Source organism: Kogia breviceps, chromosome 3 (assembly GCF_026419965.1).
Source record: "Kogia breviceps isolate mKogBre1 chromosome 3, mKogBre1 haplotype 1, whole genome shotgun sequence".
Taxonomy (NCBI): domain Eukaryota; kingdom Metazoa; phylum Chordata; class Mammalia; order Artiodactyla; family Physeteridae; genus Kogia; species Kogia breviceps.
Window position 1 is genome coordinate 67,028,392 of NC_081312.1, and position 17,847 is coordinate 67,046,238.

A 17,847-nucleotide genomic window follows, 5' to 3' on the forward strand; every position below is an offset into this window, starting at 1 on the left:
CTATTTTTAAGAAGCTTTATATATAGTACCATAGCTGAGGAGTCATAGGCAGTGTGTTATACTATGGAACTGATAAATGTAATAGGAATTCAAAGAAATGAAAAATCAGTACAAATTGGTATAGGTCAGGGCTTGGAAAACTTTTTCTCCAAAAGGCCAGACAGTAAATATTACAGCCATAGAAAATACTTACAAAAATGATCATTGGTTATTTATGGACAATGAAATTTGAATTCCATATAATTTTCACATATATCAAAATATTATTATTATTTATTTATTTATTTATTTATTTTTTGCCGTATGCGGGCCTCTCACTGTTGTGGCCTCTCCCGTTGCGGAGCACAGGCTCCAGACGCGCAGGCTCAGCGGCCATGGCTCACGGGCCCAGCCGCTCCGCGGCATGTGGGATCTTCCCGGATCGGGGCACGAACCCGTGTCCCCTGCATCGGCAGGCAGACTCTCAACCACTGCGCCACCAGGGAAGCCCCAAAATATTATTCTTTTAACTGTTTCCTCAACCATTTCAAAATGTAAAAAGCCATTAAATGAAAACAGGCAGCAGGCTGGATTTGGCCCAGAGGCTATAATCTGCAGACCCCCGAAACAGATTAAAGGATCTGAGTAAACTCTGAAAACAGACTGGATTTGGATTTTAAAAAGAAGTCCTTCCTGGTATGTGATTAGGGTGGAGTGGTTGAGCACAGCTGTCATGTTGGAAAGTAGAAACTTATTTCTTATTTATTTCTGAAGATACAAGATCTATAGACGGTCTTCAAGGGCAAACATGAGTTAGACTTTGTAATGAGCAATAAGAAGCCATTCCAGATTAGACGTAGAATACAAAATTGGATTTGGTAGGGCACAATGCCCAAGAGATGGACATATACTAGAGGCTTGAAAGCACCTGAACTATCACAGAACTGAAAAGAGCAGTCCAAGACAAAGATCTTGGTGACTGGCTGCTAGATAAAAGAAATAAAGACAAATGAGGCAATGCTTCTTAAAGAAAAACTAATCAGTCTCAGCAACAGATGGTGCTATCACTTGAGTTTCAGGTAACAGTACTACCAAAACAAATGAAAATACAGAAATGAAATGAGGCAAAGTCAAGATCAGTAACATCAATTTCAAAATCATAAACTTTAGAAAATTATTTGAGACCATTTGATTTAATACTCTTTGTAACAAGCATCCAAAGATTTACAAACTTACAGAGAAGAGTAAAAATCTAGATCTCAGTTTCCCAGATCATAGGAATGTTAATTTTCTACCTTCTCTTTAGTAATCAACCAAAATAAAAATAAAGGAGCAAATAAAAAGAGATACATTATCCTGACTCTGGAAAGGCAAGTATAGAAAGAAACGTAAAATATTGGATCACAATATTGGATCACTAGGAAGAAAATGAACAAACTATATACCTTAACAGAAGCCAAAGAATGAGTTTTCCAAGGATGTTTGACAATGCCAAATATAATAACAAGGACAGTAATGCAGATGTAATTTGTTTATTTCCCGATTACTCCTCCTATTAATCTTATTAACACTTTTCCCCAATCCTTCAATTTGGCTCACAACATACAAACTGATGCTCTTACATTTTTACCTTATATTTTCCCCTCACCTGTCAATTTATCCACACTTCCCCTGTGCTTTGGGTCCACAATGTCATTAACTTAATGTCTTTTTTTCTCACTCATCCCAATCCTAGGCAACTTCCAAATGACATCTCCTTTATCTAAATTCCTTTACACCAATTTTTAAATCAATAGGTACTACCTTGTATATGGCTCCTCTACTCTATTTTTAACTGGCATTTAACTATTAATTTATCAAGCTCACTCCCCACCAAAACTGTAAGCTCTTTTAAGGGAGCAATATTTTCTATTTCCTTGTATCACTCACAGTGCCTAGTTGCTCAATAAAATACTGGTCAAGGATAATAAAATAGACTAAATCTAATACGAAGCTAGAAAAATAAAAATTCACCTTTCCATTAACTCTTCATGATGAAAAGCCTGAGAATCTAACCAAATGGAACATACCAATCATACTTTAACCCTAAAATTACAAAGTTATGCATATTTTTTCCCAACAGTCTAATTCTAAGGAGTAAAACACACAGACATGACCAAATATTAACAACCTATTTTATCTGACTGCAAATCTAAGGAATTGTGGACAGTCAGCCTCCAAAATACAGTGAAAACAAAAACAAAAACCTTTTTGTCTCTCTTACATTCAAACTCCTATTTGCAGTCAAAACATCCAAATTCAAATGCTTCTTCTACAAAGGTTTCCCAAAGAGGCCCTGATAGAAACAGTGGTTCTCTTTTCCTCATCTCTTAGTACTTGTAACTATTTATTCCTGGTAGTTACTACTAATTTATCTTGGTACCCCCAAGGCCAGGCACATAGTAAGTGCCAAAAAAGATAATCTGAATTAATGAATACAAGTTGGAGGCTTTCAAAAAATTTCTAATGCAGATGATTTCTTTTTTCAAAGGAATTTTTATATTTAAGTATTGATACATTTAACAGACAAAAATAAAGGCTGCCCTGGTTTTGAAGGGTGGGGTTTCAGAGGAAGTTTCAAGACATCCAGCAAAAATCCATAAGGGATCCAAGGAACAGAATTTGAAAACCAATTAAAGTTCATACTTAAAATTCTTAGCACTGAACTATTTCTTCTTAATTTTCCGAGTTTGAGAAAATTATCAACAACCTTCACTTAAACAAAGAGGAGCTTGATTACTCAAGTCACCAAATAATGGATCACGTTATAAAGTTTCTTCACAGTTCTTTAAAAAGACGAATTCCCTTGGTGTACTTCAAATGTATTTTACAAACATCCTTTAGGAACATAAGACATTACTAAATCAGAACACTATACAGTGCTTCTTGAGTGAACTATTATTACCTGTACCCTTCCTTGGTGGGCAAAGAAAAAATTAGCCCAAATAAATAGTTTTAAAAATAATATCTATGGAAACTGAAGTTGTGAAAATTAAAACATTCTGTAGCTACCAAGAAAACCTCTACTGTACCATTTCATATTTAAGAAGTGAATGCTAAAGGCAACACTTACCTTAAGTCCTGCTAATGATGAAAAAGTAAAAGTTTAGTAAGCTCTTCTTGAGAAATAATTTTTTCAATTTAAAAGTGAGTTACAAAACTATTATTCTAAGCTGTGCCACAACTTCAATTCCAAAAAAAAGAATGCAAGTACAGTATTTTATTCCTTAAAAAATCTTAACTTTCAAGGTCAAAATAATTTTCTCCAAAAGAGCAAGTGTGCAGATTTAAATCTGCCTTTCAAAGACAAAAAGATGGGGGTGGGGGCATGGTTTGAAAACATTTAGGATAAGTACCATGTGACAGAAGTAAGATATTAATTTTGCAATACGATTTCTAAATGGCTAAAGTAATTTAAATGTGGGGGAGGGGTGCTAAAAAATTGATAAAGATATCAGATTCTGTGACAATTCTTTTTCTTATCAAAGTGTACCACACCTCATTCCCCAGTGCTCTTACAATTAACGTACAAAGAATGGTAAAATAAGACATACTGAGGTGGATTAAAAAAAAATGTAACCTACACATGACAACCAAATCGATTGTTATCTAGTCACCTGTATTGCTCTAATTTTTGCTTTAAGTCCATCTGATCAATAGTGCTATTTCTTGAAAGTTAAATGCACAGGTATTCACAGCTTTTCAGTCATGTATGTTTAGTCATATGCTCCAAGGTCTATGCAAGTTTTAGGTGATCTGCATTTACCAGTCTTCCTCTGATCTACTGATACTACAGATACAAGAAATGTGAGTCAATTACAAAGAACACATGAAAAAGCCAAAAATGAGAAAGCAATTTAAAATGGAAGCAAAACCTTAATCTGGAAACTGTCTAGCAGGTTACCTATATGGTCAGTATGTCTATCTAAAAATAATAAGAGTACAGCTTTATCACATTAAAGTCAAATAAACTGGAATTGACAGCAAAACACTTCCAAACACATTTTATTAACATATTTTACTTAACTAAATATTTTTCTTAAGAGTTGAATCTAGATCACATTTTTGTTAAAAGAACCATCTTAAATGGAGACTTAGAGAAATATGCCCTGAAATGAAGGAGAACGTCAATCTAAATAAACACTCCCTAATATACTATTCAAATTGAATACTGGTTTTGGATTTGTTTTAAGTGGAGTCGACAAACCCCGCCCCCCCAACATCTAGAAGACAGCATAAGCAAAAATCAGTGAAAATAGAGATGTATTTCACTGTTTTATACCTGAACACTTTTTAAAGAATGATGTCGTTTCCTACCAATCACAAAGGCAAAAGCAAATTATCATTGGGAATTTAAAGTTAAAAACGCGCGTACACACCATCTGCATGCCTATTTTGGCCTAAATTTAGAACATTTAAATTCCCATATATTCAGCATGGGCCCAGACTGGATTTCTATCATACTGTAAAAGCATAAGCTTCTCCCCTACAACTTTCTCGAAATTTTACTAAACGTCCTGATAGTTTGCCTTGACTTCCGAGCACCTTTCAGCCTCAGTGGCACCCAGAGCGTCCACCTCACTTGCATTTCTAATAACGCTGGAGAGGGAGGGTGTGAAGGAGTGAGTGTATTTATGTGTGGATAAGTGCGCGCGCGCTCCCGCGCAGCTCCCCACCCCCACCCCGATACTTTTCTTTAGTGGAAAGTGGGAGAATCTAGAGGTTATTCTAGCGAGAACTCAGTATCAAAGGCTCACCCAGTCGCAGTCAACCCTTAGGACTCTTGTGTTTTGGTTGCGCAGCGCAACTTCTCATATCCTACCCCGAGCTTTAGGAGCAGACGGGAAATCGGTGAACAGAACCCAGGAGGAGTGGGGGAGCTAGGGGAAAAAAGTGAAAGGGCCGATCCCCCAGAAAGACGCTCGCTCAAGTTTGCAACAAGGACTGTGTCTCCGCGAATATGCGCCCACCCCGTCTCCGCCTTCCAGGTGGAACTCGTTAACAGCAGCCACCCGGGCAACAGACACGGCCACCTTCCTCCCCCACGCACCGAGACCAAAGCAAGTGAGGGCGGCGGGCGAGAGCGGACACCCGGCGGGGCCCGCGCGATCCCCGGCCGCCACCAGGCCTCCGCCGACCCCTGCCCCGTCACCTGTGGAGAAAGCGCCCCCCCCCCCCACGGCCTCTCTGCCCTTCACGCCGCCCGTATCCTCCCCGCGGCAGCCGCTCCCCGCCCCGGCCTGCGAGGACCGAGAGCGACGCTAGGCTCCCCTCGGCGGCTGCGGGGCCCCAGCCCCTTGAACTGGTTACAACCGGCGGCGGCGACCGAGCGGGACAGAGGGCAGCGGGCGGCTGGAGGGTCCCCGGCAGGGAAGGGGCGAGCCGGCAGGCCTGGAGGAGCGGGGAGTCGCAAGGTCCTACCTAACACCGTCGGTCTCCTCCATCTCCTCCTCAACGGCAGCGGCCCCGGCGGTGGCGGCGGCAGCGACATTCCTGGGGAGCGCTCCCGCCGCCGCCTCCTCCTCCACTCTCTGCTCGTCTCTCTTCCCCGGCGCGCTCACCGTGCGCCGCGTCCCTTCAGCCACCTCCCCCCGCCCTCCCCAACACACACGCCCCGAAACCTCAAGCCCTACGGCTCCCGCGGCCGGGTAACCCACCCTCCCTCCCTCCCCGCCACCGGCGGCGGCCCCTTCCCTCCCCCCTTCCCCGGCACCCTCCGCCGCGCCGGGCTCAGTAATGGCGGCCACTCGGGCTCCCTCGCGCTGACGGATCTCTCCCTCTCTCCCGAACTTTACCTCAGCATCTCTCCCGGCGCGCACCGCCAGAACGCACGCGCGCCCGCGCGCGCGCTGCCACACACCCGGCCGGGGGCGGAGCGGCGGCGCAGCCTCGACGGGGCGCGCGCGCGCGCAGCCACAGTGCCCTCCCCACAATCCCCCGCCCCCGCCGCCCTCACCTCGCGACGCCTCCTGCGCCGCGAGCCCGGCTGGGCCCCGCCCCTGCCCTCGTCTCCCGGGAGCCTGGGAAGGCGCGAGCGCCCGAGAAGGAGGGAGGGAGCAAGCGCGCGGGGCCGCGTCCTCGCTCGCGTCCCGGCTCCCCCATTGGCTTCTGCCCCTCCCCCTTCTTCCTCCGCCCCTCCCACCCATTGGTTCCCTCTCTTACTCCATTCCTTCTCACCTTTTCCCTTTTACCCATTGGCGTGAGTGTTTTTCCTCTGCTTTCCCCTTTCTCCGTATTCTGCTCCTCCTCCGTCCCATTCTCCACGCTTTAGAAGCTGCAGACCATGTAGCCCTGAGCACGGTCGTCTCCAAACCTTTCCTGCTTTCTCCCTTTCCTTCTGTTCCGGTTTCTGGCCGTAACTGAGAGCAAACCACAGTACTGAAAAGGAACCTGATATTGTGTTAGCCGTTGCAAAACATCGCATGGGCACTGAATGATTCTCGATAAATCAGCCTACGGTCTCTGAGCGTTAAAGAATTCAAGAGATGAAAATATGCGCCCAAGCTCGTTCTCAGGGACATACTTGCCTGTATGCTCCTGTGTGTGCAGCCAGTTTTCTGCCTGGGATCGCTGGCCAACTACAGACATCACCCGCCCGGGACCTGGTGCCATACTCACCCAGAAAGCAAAACTCCATGGGAGCAAGAAGAATCCATTTCGCCGTCGACACCGCACAGGGACGGAGGCAGGCCCTCGGTTTAGTCCATTCTTATGGAAGTTGAACGAGATGCCAAGACATGGGGCGGATTTGGGGGTGGCCCAGAAGACCCCTGCTCACACCACTACCAGCCCAACCTTAGGAACCATCGGCCACCTGGCTTTTATTATACTGCCTTAAATATATTAAATATTTTTTGAGACTTATGGAAATCTCACAAGTTTGGGGGTACACTGAGCTTTCGGTGTATCTCTCATCTGGGCATTGGCATTGAATGGTGGAGAAAGGACGGTGGAAGAATGCCTTTTCTTTTACCATTGAAGAAACTGAGGTCTTGTGATTTTCCCAAGGTCATCAGAATCCGTCTTACACAGAGGTCTTAAAATAGCTGCCAGCAGATGAAAGAATGAATGAGCAAAAACATAAATCTACCCCAATTTGTTGTTAAGTTTAAAAGAAAAAGTAATGTGGGGGAGAATTTCTCTTTGGGGATAGATTTCCTGCATTGAAAACAGTTCGTCATCAGTAAAGTTAATATATATAAAACAGAAGTCTTTTAAATTCAAATTATTCTGTATTTCTTATGTTACATAAGGTACTGAAGTTAGCCAAGGTTGCTTTTTAGCGTTATAATGATGCAGCTGCTTCCAACCAGAAGTACGTTTCCGGTCTGTCAGTAAAGAAAAACAAAAACTGCCTTTTGGTAAAAATCTGTTAGAAAATATTTGTCAGTAAATCTGTCACAATATTCCAGCAGAATTTCTGTTCATTTCTTCCACACCCCTGCCCCTCTATTCTCCATATTTCTCTAAGGTAAACTTAATAGACAAAAACAGAAGGGATGTTTAATTTCTCTATATGTCTCTTGCTCCCTAAGTTTAAAAAGGTGTGACTAAAATTATCTAGTCACTCCCTCGCATCTGAATGGTACCAAATAAGTTAAGTAACGTATATAGGTACTTATTTCTTTCAGTTACAAACTATAGGCAGGGAAAAAGCACACTAAAGAAAACTTGCAATGAAAGAAAATACAGAGAAAAGGAAGAAAAAAGAGGAGAGGAGGAAATTTCGGAGAGTGGATCCATCAAAACATGGTACTAATGCCTTACATAGCCACACTTGTATAGGTTGGAAATTTCATGCATTTAAATGCATTTTTTGACCTTTGTACTAAAAGTCCTTAAAAGTACAAGAAGCCAAAGCCATAATTTTGAGGTTGAAATGTTAAGTACTATAGGGTGTCCTAAAGATATTTTAAAAATTATTTCCTAAATAATCAGAAATTTCATAACCATGGACATGTATCAGTATAAACCAAAGTCAAATCAGGGCTTTTAAAGGTGTTACTTTCTTTACATAATATGTTTTCTTTAAAACAGGACATGATACTGAAGAATCAGGACATAATACTGGAGGAAAAAAAGGACTTTTGAAATCTCATTTTCTCATAATGAAGACACCAGAAAGTGTAGGGGGAAAATGGTCATGGTTTTCAAAAGATAATTTTCATAGCTCTCATTGTTTTTACTTCTTCGTCCTCCTGCATCATCCATCTTGATTTAAGGGGTATGGAACTTTACAACTTTGCTCCTTATTAATACTAATATACTGGTAAACTGCTTAATAACTAACAAATTTGTATCATTTTTATGTTAGTACCTACCTCCTCTCAAAAAAGAAAGCATACAGTTTTCTATACACATAAAAATCTGAAAATAAGAATTGGGGGCAAAAGTTCTAGGGTTAAAAATGCTTACATATATACAAATAAAAGGCAATAAACAGCAGAAAATAAAACAAAACCCAAGGACAACATGGCATGTTTTAAAACTGATCAGGAACCATGCCTTCAGAGAAATTGCTTTAAACACCAACTCTCCCCACCCAAAACAAAAACTTTGACAAAATAAGTAATTTATCATTTACACACACACAGGAGAGATAAATATTACCAATCCCTCTCAGATAAACTACTCTTCTTATCTTAAAAAAAAATTTAAGCACTTGTTCTGCTGTACTGTATAATTAAAATTACCCGAAGCTTTGTTCTTCATTTACTTTTTAAAAATTAGCAGAATAAGATTTCAGTCAGGCATTTTAGCTTTTTAGTTTAAATATTCTCCACAAGTTTCTAGTTCTTTAACACATCCTAATAAAGTATTAATATGCATGGTCTTTTTAGGATCAAAAGAGATGACAGCCATAAAAAATGTTATCAAAATTCCACCTTCTACCATCAGTGGTAACACTACATACCATATTGAGATGTTTGATGTCATTTGGCTTCAATGAACTTACCCTATAGAAGCAGGTACACCCCCTGCTGGAAATCTCTGATCATAACTACTTTGGCTTTTGTAGCCTGAATTAAGAACATAGGAAAAGCCAAATAAAGGGCCTTTCCATTCATGACAAAATTGACCCATACTTTTTGCCTGTCTGACATAAGACAGTCTTTTGGAGAACAAACTATCTCAGAATATCACCCTGATTACAGACAAAATACCCAAAGAAGTTGGAGAATAACAAAGGCAAATAACTAAATAACCAAAGCATGGTAATGTTGTTTCTTGCCTAATTTCCTACAGAATTTCACAACTCATTTCCATACCCCATCCAATCCCCACCTTCTCCCTAGACTTTTTCTCTGTATTTCATACAGTTAGGGTTATTAGAAGGAGGGAAGGCAGAGTAAGATGGAGTGTTTCTCCCACTAGCAGGCAAATAACAATAACCAATGACCACAATATAACCCTAGTAGCCATTTGCTGAGTTAAGGTGCTGAAAAGCTTTCTCCAAATTTGTTTTATGGCTACCAATGATATTTTCAGCATGAAGAAAAGGTGCTAATTATGTCTTGGCTGTTACCATAGAAAATATTTTGACAAGAGTTAAGGTAATTGTGAGCATGGGACTGGAACAGTAGGAAAGTAATGCATTGACCTTCCTGGCATTTTGTTCCACAGAACCTTGTTCTGTTGATTTTTCAGAATTGTATTTTCAGACTGAAATCCCAAAGATGGTATCAGAGTCTAGTTTCAAAATGTTATGTTCATGCTGCTCTGGTTCTCAGACATAACTGAAAGAGTGAAATCAGAGCTCTAGTTTTGACTAATTAGTATTTTATAAAGATTATTTGTAATGCAGACTCCTTTTAAAGGAATAACCAGCACAAATACTTTAATTAGACAAAAATCTTCAAGTTATTTCCTCTCACAAAAGGAGGTATTGTTGGACCATCTGGACCCTCCATTGAGTTTCATGAAAGATCGCAGCTTGAATTTAATCAACCCCAATAAGGTTAACCCCATAAAGATAAAAAATAACTGCAAAGGTTGCTAACTGAATTCTCTCTTTGAGATTGTTGCCACTGTAGTTTGTAAATCATTTCAATGGGAAACAGGAACTTGTATTGCTTGACTATTTAACCATACACATAATTTTTGTGAATATCCCTTATTCCCACTCTCTTTAGGCCAAATTTAAATTGTGAGCCCCTCTAGGTAGGAATCACAAATGAATGTTTGGCCCTGTACAATAACTAGAATACAACTAGTAGAAAGCTCAATAAATGTTTGATAATAATAATATGAAACACTCTAGGTTTTATGGATTTCTGTGGATTTATTACCAACAGAAGGCTTTGGATTATATTTTGAAATACAGCTGAGATAATCACTTTGGAAAATACAAATCATTTAAAGAAATTGCTGAATTAGCCTGTGAAAGTTGAGTTAGATGTCCTTCCCTAAGTACAACCCACATTTCTCCATATTACATCTCTCTGGTAGGTAAATGTGAGTTACTAGCGACAAGTAACCATGGATCTGAAACATCAGGGAACATTCTAAAGAAATGCAGCTAGCAGTTTCTGAAATCAATGATAAGGTGTACAATCATTTCACAATTACGGCTTTGTCATTTTCCCCTATTATTATAAACTGCAATCAATGATAAATGTTTATCTCACCAATCCATGCTTCTGCATTTTCTTCAAAAAACTTTACAAATAACAATGTGATTTTTCTGATGGATGCACAGCTTCTTTCATACACACCTATCACACAGTGAGGGATAACAATACTCATCTCCCCCCAAATAGTCTTCCCATCTCTCTTCAGCACAGCACAGCACAGGGTTCTAGCATATACTTTATTATTTCTGGCTTTGGTTCTCTTAGAAGTAGACGTTAAGTAACTCTTTTCTATTCTTTCCCACAAAAGTGTTTACATTAAGAATTCTGAGATTTTACAAACATGATAAAAAAGTAAAAGCAAAAATTCATAAATTTGTAAAAGCTCTATGTGTCCTATAAATCAAATTCTTTAAAATTCAATTTAAATGGAGGCAAATATTTAAAATATTTTTTGACACCCTTTATTTTTTTTGGCCACTCTGTGTGGCATGTGGAATCTTTCCCCGACCAGGAATCGAACCTGTGCCCCGTGCATTGGGAGTGTGGAATCTTAACCACTGGACCGCCAGGGAAGTCCTAAAATATTTTGAAAGTATGTATTTATTGAGGTAGAAAGATATTCATTTATTTTCCGTGAAAAAATCAGGCTACAAAGCAAGGAAGGAAGCACAGTTCTATTTTTATAAAAAGAAAATGTTTTGAAAACAAGATGGTGATATTATTGACTAACATGTTACTAGAGATTTAATCTACATGGTGATATTACAGCTAATGTTTATTTTATTCTTTTTGCTTTTTCTGCAATTAAAACTTTTAAAAATGAACCTATTATTTCTTGTGCAATAAAAGTTTGGATAATACTGGTGTTGAAAATTGAAGCAGAATAAGGTAAACTGTCTTGAAGCAATTGAACTGCCTACTATATATACCTAATTATTATTTTTATTCTTCCCTTTTCTTTTCTTCACTCTTTTCCCCCTCTTATTCTTACTTTAGATGTTTCCTCCTTCCTCCTTTCTTTTTATTTTTTGATTCTCCATCTTCTTTTCCTTCTCCCTTAACTTCCTCTTGGGCCTTTTACAAGTCACCTTGGGCATCGTCTCTGTCTGCAGCAGCCGCTGATGTAAGGGAATGAAATAGTCTAGGCAAACCTATTATTTCCACCACTAGATTGTATTGTCTGACGAATTTTTTTTTAAGTTCTTACAGACCAAATCAAGCAAAGAACATACATTTTATTATATTTAATGACTTTTTTTCAAAAAATTATTTTTGGCTGCGTTGGGTCTTTGTTACTGCATGCAGGCGTTCTCTAGTTGAGGCAAGCAGGGGCTACTCTTTGTTGCAGTGCATGGGCTTCTCACTGCATTGGCTTCTCTTGTTGCAGATCATGGGCTCTGGGTGCTATGGCTTCAGTAGTTGTGGCACACGGGCTCAGTAGTTGTGGCTCATGGTCTCTAGAGTGCAGGCTCAGTAGTTGTGGTGCACTGGCTTAGTTGCTCCGCATCATGTGGGATCTTCCTGGACCAGGGCTCAAACCCGTGTCCCCTGCATTGGCAGGTGGATTCTTAACCACTGCGCCACCAGAGAAGTCCCTAATGACTTATCTTAAATTATGTAAATCTTCCAATAGCATTGCCTCTATTGTTGATGGTCTCATGGCACAGATTCTATTTTTAAGCTGTTTCTACACTAAGACTCTGCTCAAAAGCTTTCAGGTATAGACAATAGGTAGCTTCTCTAATGCTGATAAAGCTGAACTGATCTTTCCACATGCTCTGGTATTTCCCTTTGGACCACAAGGTTTATGATAAAATGTGTTCCATTCGGATGGTTTTCCATGTGGATTTGCTGACACTTAGGCTACCCTTTTTTCCTATCACCCCTAAGGAAATGAGGGTTGCTTTTCTAAGTCAGACATTTATCTTGCAGAGTTCCTCCTCCACTATATCCTCAGAACAATCGATTACCAGTTTAAAGGAAAGGTAAAGATGGTCTTAACTATAGTACAAAGGAATGCTGGGGCACAAATTAGTCTGTAGTGGAAAGGCCACCAAACTGGGAGAGACTTGAATTTGTTATCTCAGGTTCTGCTTTCTGTGTGACCTTCAGAAGTCATTGAATCTCTCTGAAGTTTCCATATCCATAAAATTGTCCCTTTGCCACTTTAACATTATTGAGTTTGAAATTATTTTGCAGGGTTAGCCTATAGACCAGGCTTCACTTCTTCCTGTTTCACACTTAATTTACACCCACCATCACACCCAGTACAAAGTTGTTACTCTCAGCTTCCCTGCGGGTTTTGTCTGGGTTCCATACCTCATTCCTCCCCGCAAAGAGAAAAAAAAAAAAAAAACTTCTGGGGCTTCCCTGGTGGCGCAATGGTTGAGAATCTGCCTGATGATTCAGGGGACACGGGTTCGTGCCCCGGTCCGGGAAGATCCCACATGCCGCGGAGCGGCTGGGCCCGTGAGCCATGGCCGCTGAGCCTGCACGTCCGGAGCCTGTGCTCCGCAACGGGAGAGGCCACAGCAGTGAGAGGCCCGCGTACCACAAACAAAAACAAAAACAACTTCATTCTGATGAAACTAAATTAATTACATTCCTTCAAAACCCATCTCTAAAATCTATTTCATTAGGTTTGGACCTCCAGGTTTCCTAGAACAAGCCAGCCACATCCCTGTTATAAGGTCAGCTTCTCTGAACCTTCTTTGACAAAAGGTTGCTTTGTAGTTTCTAAGTTTACAGTTCTTTATACTCCTACAATTTATTCATCACTCTGTCCCCTACCCCCCCAATCAGCGGTACAATCCTGGGCAACCAGTAGCCAGTCCTGGGTCCTCACAATACTATTTAGTAAACTATTCAGGTGCTCATGGTCTCACCCATGTTTTTTCTCCCTTGTGCCCATTTACAATCGGTCTTGTTTCCACATTCAGCCCCCGACAACCACTAATCTTCTTTTTACCTCTAAGGATTTGCCTATTCGGGACATTTAATATAAATAGGAATCATACAATATGTGGTCTCATGTATATATGGCTTCTTTGACTTATAGTATTTTTGAGGTTCATTCATATTTTAGCACGCATCAGTAATCCCTTCCTTTTCATTGATGAACAGTAGTCTATTGTATGGATATACCACATTTATTTATCTCTTCACCAGTTAGTTAGCATTTAGATTGTTTGCACTTTTTTGGCTACCATGGATAATGCTGCTAGGAACACACAAATGTTGGTATGGATATATGTTTCCATTCCTCTTTGGTAGATACCTATGGGTAAAACTGATGGGTCATATAATAAATTTATGTTTAATGTTATAAAAAAATGCCAAATATTTTCCAAAGTGGTTGTACCATTTTACATTTCTGTTAGCAGTGTATGAGGGTTCTAGTTTCTCCACAATCTGGCCAACACTTGTTATTGTCTGTTTTTTTTATTATAGCCATTCTAATGGGTAAGAAATAGTATCTTATTCTAGCTTGAATTCACATTTCCCTAATGACAAATGATGTTGAGCATCTATTTATGTGCTTTTTAGCCATTGGTATCTCTTCTCTGATAAGATATCTATTAAAATCTTTTGCCTATTTTAAAATCGGGTTGTGAGCCTTATAATTGAGTTGGGCCTCCCTGGATCTTAAATTCTCTGATTGAATTTTCCCCAGAAAAATCCTTAAGACTTTTTCTTAATGCAACAATGACTTTATTAATATTTTTCAATACTTCCTTGCATGTTTGTAATGCTTCTTTCTCCCAGCTTGCAAAATGTTGTAAAAGATATAATATCATTGAGTAAAATATTTTCTCTTCTAGGGTATTCTTACAATCAGTTTGCTTAATTGGCAATACATAGTTGTTGTTTAGACTTTCCTTCCCCTTCCTCATTGTTTAAATAGTATGGCTTCATGCCAGTTATCCTATTTGATTTTGTTGTAGAAACAGTACACACATTCTATCAGAAAATCTGGGTGAAGGACTATTAAACTCTGAGCCATATGCTGCCGGATCCGTGGCAATTGGGATCTCTATCTCAATAGCATGAGCCTTGAGCAGAACTTTTGAGGCATTTTGATCAAAAGTGAGTTACTACAGCTAACTTTCTTCTCCTTGGTGCTTAATTCACTTTCAGTTGTAAGTGTTTTTGAAAGTGAGTTAACTCTTTTAAGCCAACGGAATACAATTTTAAAGCACTTCAAAGTGATCTTTTCATTTGATACCTTGAAATACTGCCATGCCTTTTAATATTTTGCAGTGCAAGGCAACTTCTTGGCCTCAAAGAAATCATGTGCCACAGCAATTTAGGGATTAGAAAGAAAAGAGGCTACTGCAGTTTGGATACTCTCTTCTGATTTACTATGTGTACATTTGCAGAGTGGCCTGTGGGTTCGTGCTACTGTGGTAAGCATCCCAAGTGTCACCCTAATTCTAATAAAAGAGCTCTGGCTTTGACAGCATTCTGTATGTTCACCTTGTATTGGAACAGGCTGCTGACAATTCTTTGAATTTACCTGAGGGTAAAACTCTTCACCCTCCCCAGTCATCTCATCAGTTAACTTGCTGTAATTGGCTACCACAGCCCACCTTTCAGATAAGTATTTTTAGCTAAATCATCACAATAATAGGTATTTGCCAAGGTATTTTCAGAAATCAGATGCCACTATGTACACCTGCAGCTTAGAGGGAATGCTTGCCTATCAAACTCTCCTAAGATATTGAGAATAAATACTCTATAAGCTGCTAAAGTAAAATGCCCTCATTTGAAAATGGAAAGTCTTCATACAAAGGGGGAACACTCTAGGAGTGCTGACAACTAGAAATCTCCTTAGTCCTCCTAGTCCTGTTACACTGGTACAAATCTTATTTAGTTTTTGCTTTTAGTTTAAATTTGTTGAGAACTCATTGTTTGAAAGTGATATATATTAAGTGTGAGCTGGTTATAGGGTAATTATTTTTAGTTTACTCTGGATTATTTTATATATGAGATATATGTGGAGTTTGACATATTTTGGAAATTCAATATGATTCCAAGTTTGTTCAAATATAAAAAGCATATGAATACTTAAATAGACTGAAAGGAAATATATAAAAATATGAACAGTGGCTATCTCTGGGTAATTTTCTAAAAAATATACTTATCATATATACTTCTTGCATATTCATCTTATACTTTGTTATCTATCCATATACTTTATTGGATTTTTTAAAAAGAGGATTCTTTTTTTAATGCTGCACATGCTAATCATGTCTTCTCATTCACAACATTTTACACTGTCTGGCAGACAGAATACAATCAACAAGAGTTTTGAAACTTAAGTAGACCATCTTTTTGGAATATTATTTTGATATACTCTCTCATTCAACAACTATCAATTTGTACTGACTATGTGCCAAAGACTGTGCTCAAACCAGAAATATAAACATGAAAGGCATGGGCCCTTCCTGCACTGAACTCATTTTCATGTCCTAGGATTGGATCTTCACTGAGAATTAGGTCCATATATTACATCTGTGAAGATCAAAGAAGTCTTTCAATTTCTGTTATTCTATAAGAACTTCTTCATTTACAATTTCACCTTTTAAACATGACAAGCATAGACAGATAAATAGATTGATAGATGATAGATAGATAAAAAGAGAGATAAAACCTTCTACAGAATGACAAGTTTGAATGGGCAATTTCTCCTTAATCTAACTAAACAACTAATTTGTTCAAATTACTTTCGTGATTACGGTATTTTCAGATTCTGATCATTAGAGGTACTCTAACTCATTTTTCTCTTCTACTGTCAAATTTGTAGTCTCATGGGCTTTTTTTTTTTTTTTTTTTTTTGCAGTTTTTAGGTTAGTGCCATACCACCAAATGACACAGAGGCCATTCCAAGACCAAGTGAAGTCTTGTTTTAACTGGCATATAACTGTTTTTATTGGGGTTTCTGTGGAATTTGAGTCTGCAACTCATCCAAAACGAGGGCATTCCGCAAATTCCATTTCATAAAAGCCATCCCTCCTTCGTATACTGTTTCCATTTCCTTCAGTGTAACTAAACTTTTAGCAGGACATTCCAAGAAAAGTGATAAAGGGAGATGTTTTAAGACAAGCAAAACACAGAATTCTTATTCAGCAAGTCCTCTTGGTAATATTAATAGTAGTAGCAGCAAGAGCAGTAGTAATAGTAGTATAGAAAAATAATAAACATAATTAAACATTAACCCTTTAAAATAAATTTTGAAAATCCAAGAATTAAAAATATCAACATTTTGTACATGTATTAGTTGATTCAACACAAATAATAGTCACAATTCTTTAGTAATGTGTATTATTTCTCAAGTTGTTTAAACAAAAACTAGGTTTTTCTGGGTTGCCAAACTTTTAACCTGAAAATCTTTGTTTTTCTTTTAAATGCAAAAGTGTATTTAGACTCCGAGCACTTAAATGCAAAGAGAAACAGGGGCAGATTCTGGAGAGGAGGCCTTAAGGAAGACCTTGGTTATCTTCCCATGTAAGATTACCCCTGTGGCGTCTTGTTTCCTGAGAAATACAGAAAATGGTAGCTCCCCACATACAAGGGTCAGTCTCTTGATTGTGGGTAAAACTCATTAAAGTTAGTGGGGATGAGGTGCATACATTAAAACAAACATGGAGCACAGAGAATATAACAGAGGAGACTCTGAGAACATTCTGACTACGAATGTGCAGTTGGTTTGTGGAATTGTAATAAGGGTTGTGTTCTGGATCCTCATTTCTCCTGGAAAAGCCTCAGAATGTTTTCCTGAACCCTGCTTTTGTGCAGATTCATGGCAGAGTGTTTTGCTCTAGTGCTGTGCTGTTCACTGTCTCCTCAACAGAGCACAATTTAATACAAGTACTTCGGAGTGCGCTAATTTATGGAAAATAAACTCCATAAGAGCTGAAGTAACTTGAATTCCTTTGCTTGAGAAAAGGAAAACTATTTTTAAGCATATAAATGAAGCAGTGAAGAATGAACAAAAGGGAATGAGCTTACACTGCCATAACGTTAAAAAGAAGGTAGACCTGACAGTGCTTAGGGGTTTTCCGGCTTCTCCAGAGATGCTTGAAAACCAGAATCAGGAGTATTGCTAGTAAGTCAGGATAAAGGACTAGGTGGATATTACTATGATACTACTTGTGTCAAGTGAAAAATGCCATTAAAATCAAATGTTCTGTGTGTCTTAACATGCCTATAAAACAAGGAGGTTGCCTTTCACTTGGTGTGAGTGCCTGGTAAA

The 17,847-nt window shown here is 39.2% G+C and overlaps 1 protein-coding gene across 5 annotated transcripts in view; it reads right to left on the reverse strand.

Annotated features, from left to right (window-relative positions):
• The window catches only part of ARHGAP5 (Rho GTPase activating protein 5), a 77,181-nt gene extending 70,229 nt beyond the window's left edge, over positions 1–6,952 (reverse strand). For 2 of the 5 annotated variants that reach the window (XM_059057209.2, XM_059057207.2), the window contains exon 1: positions 5,440–5,608. The gene's annotated coding sequence lies outside the window, so the exon portion shown is untranslated. Of the gene's footprint in view, positions 1–5,439; positions 5,609–5,813; positions 5,910–5,974; positions 6,084–6,195; positions 6,397–6,636 lie in introns of those variants that run through there. The other 3 variants (XM_067028603.1, XM_067028602.1, XM_059057208.2) reach the window with 3 other exon arrangements.
• Between the last annotated feature and the right edge of the window lie 10,895 nt (positions 6,953–17,847).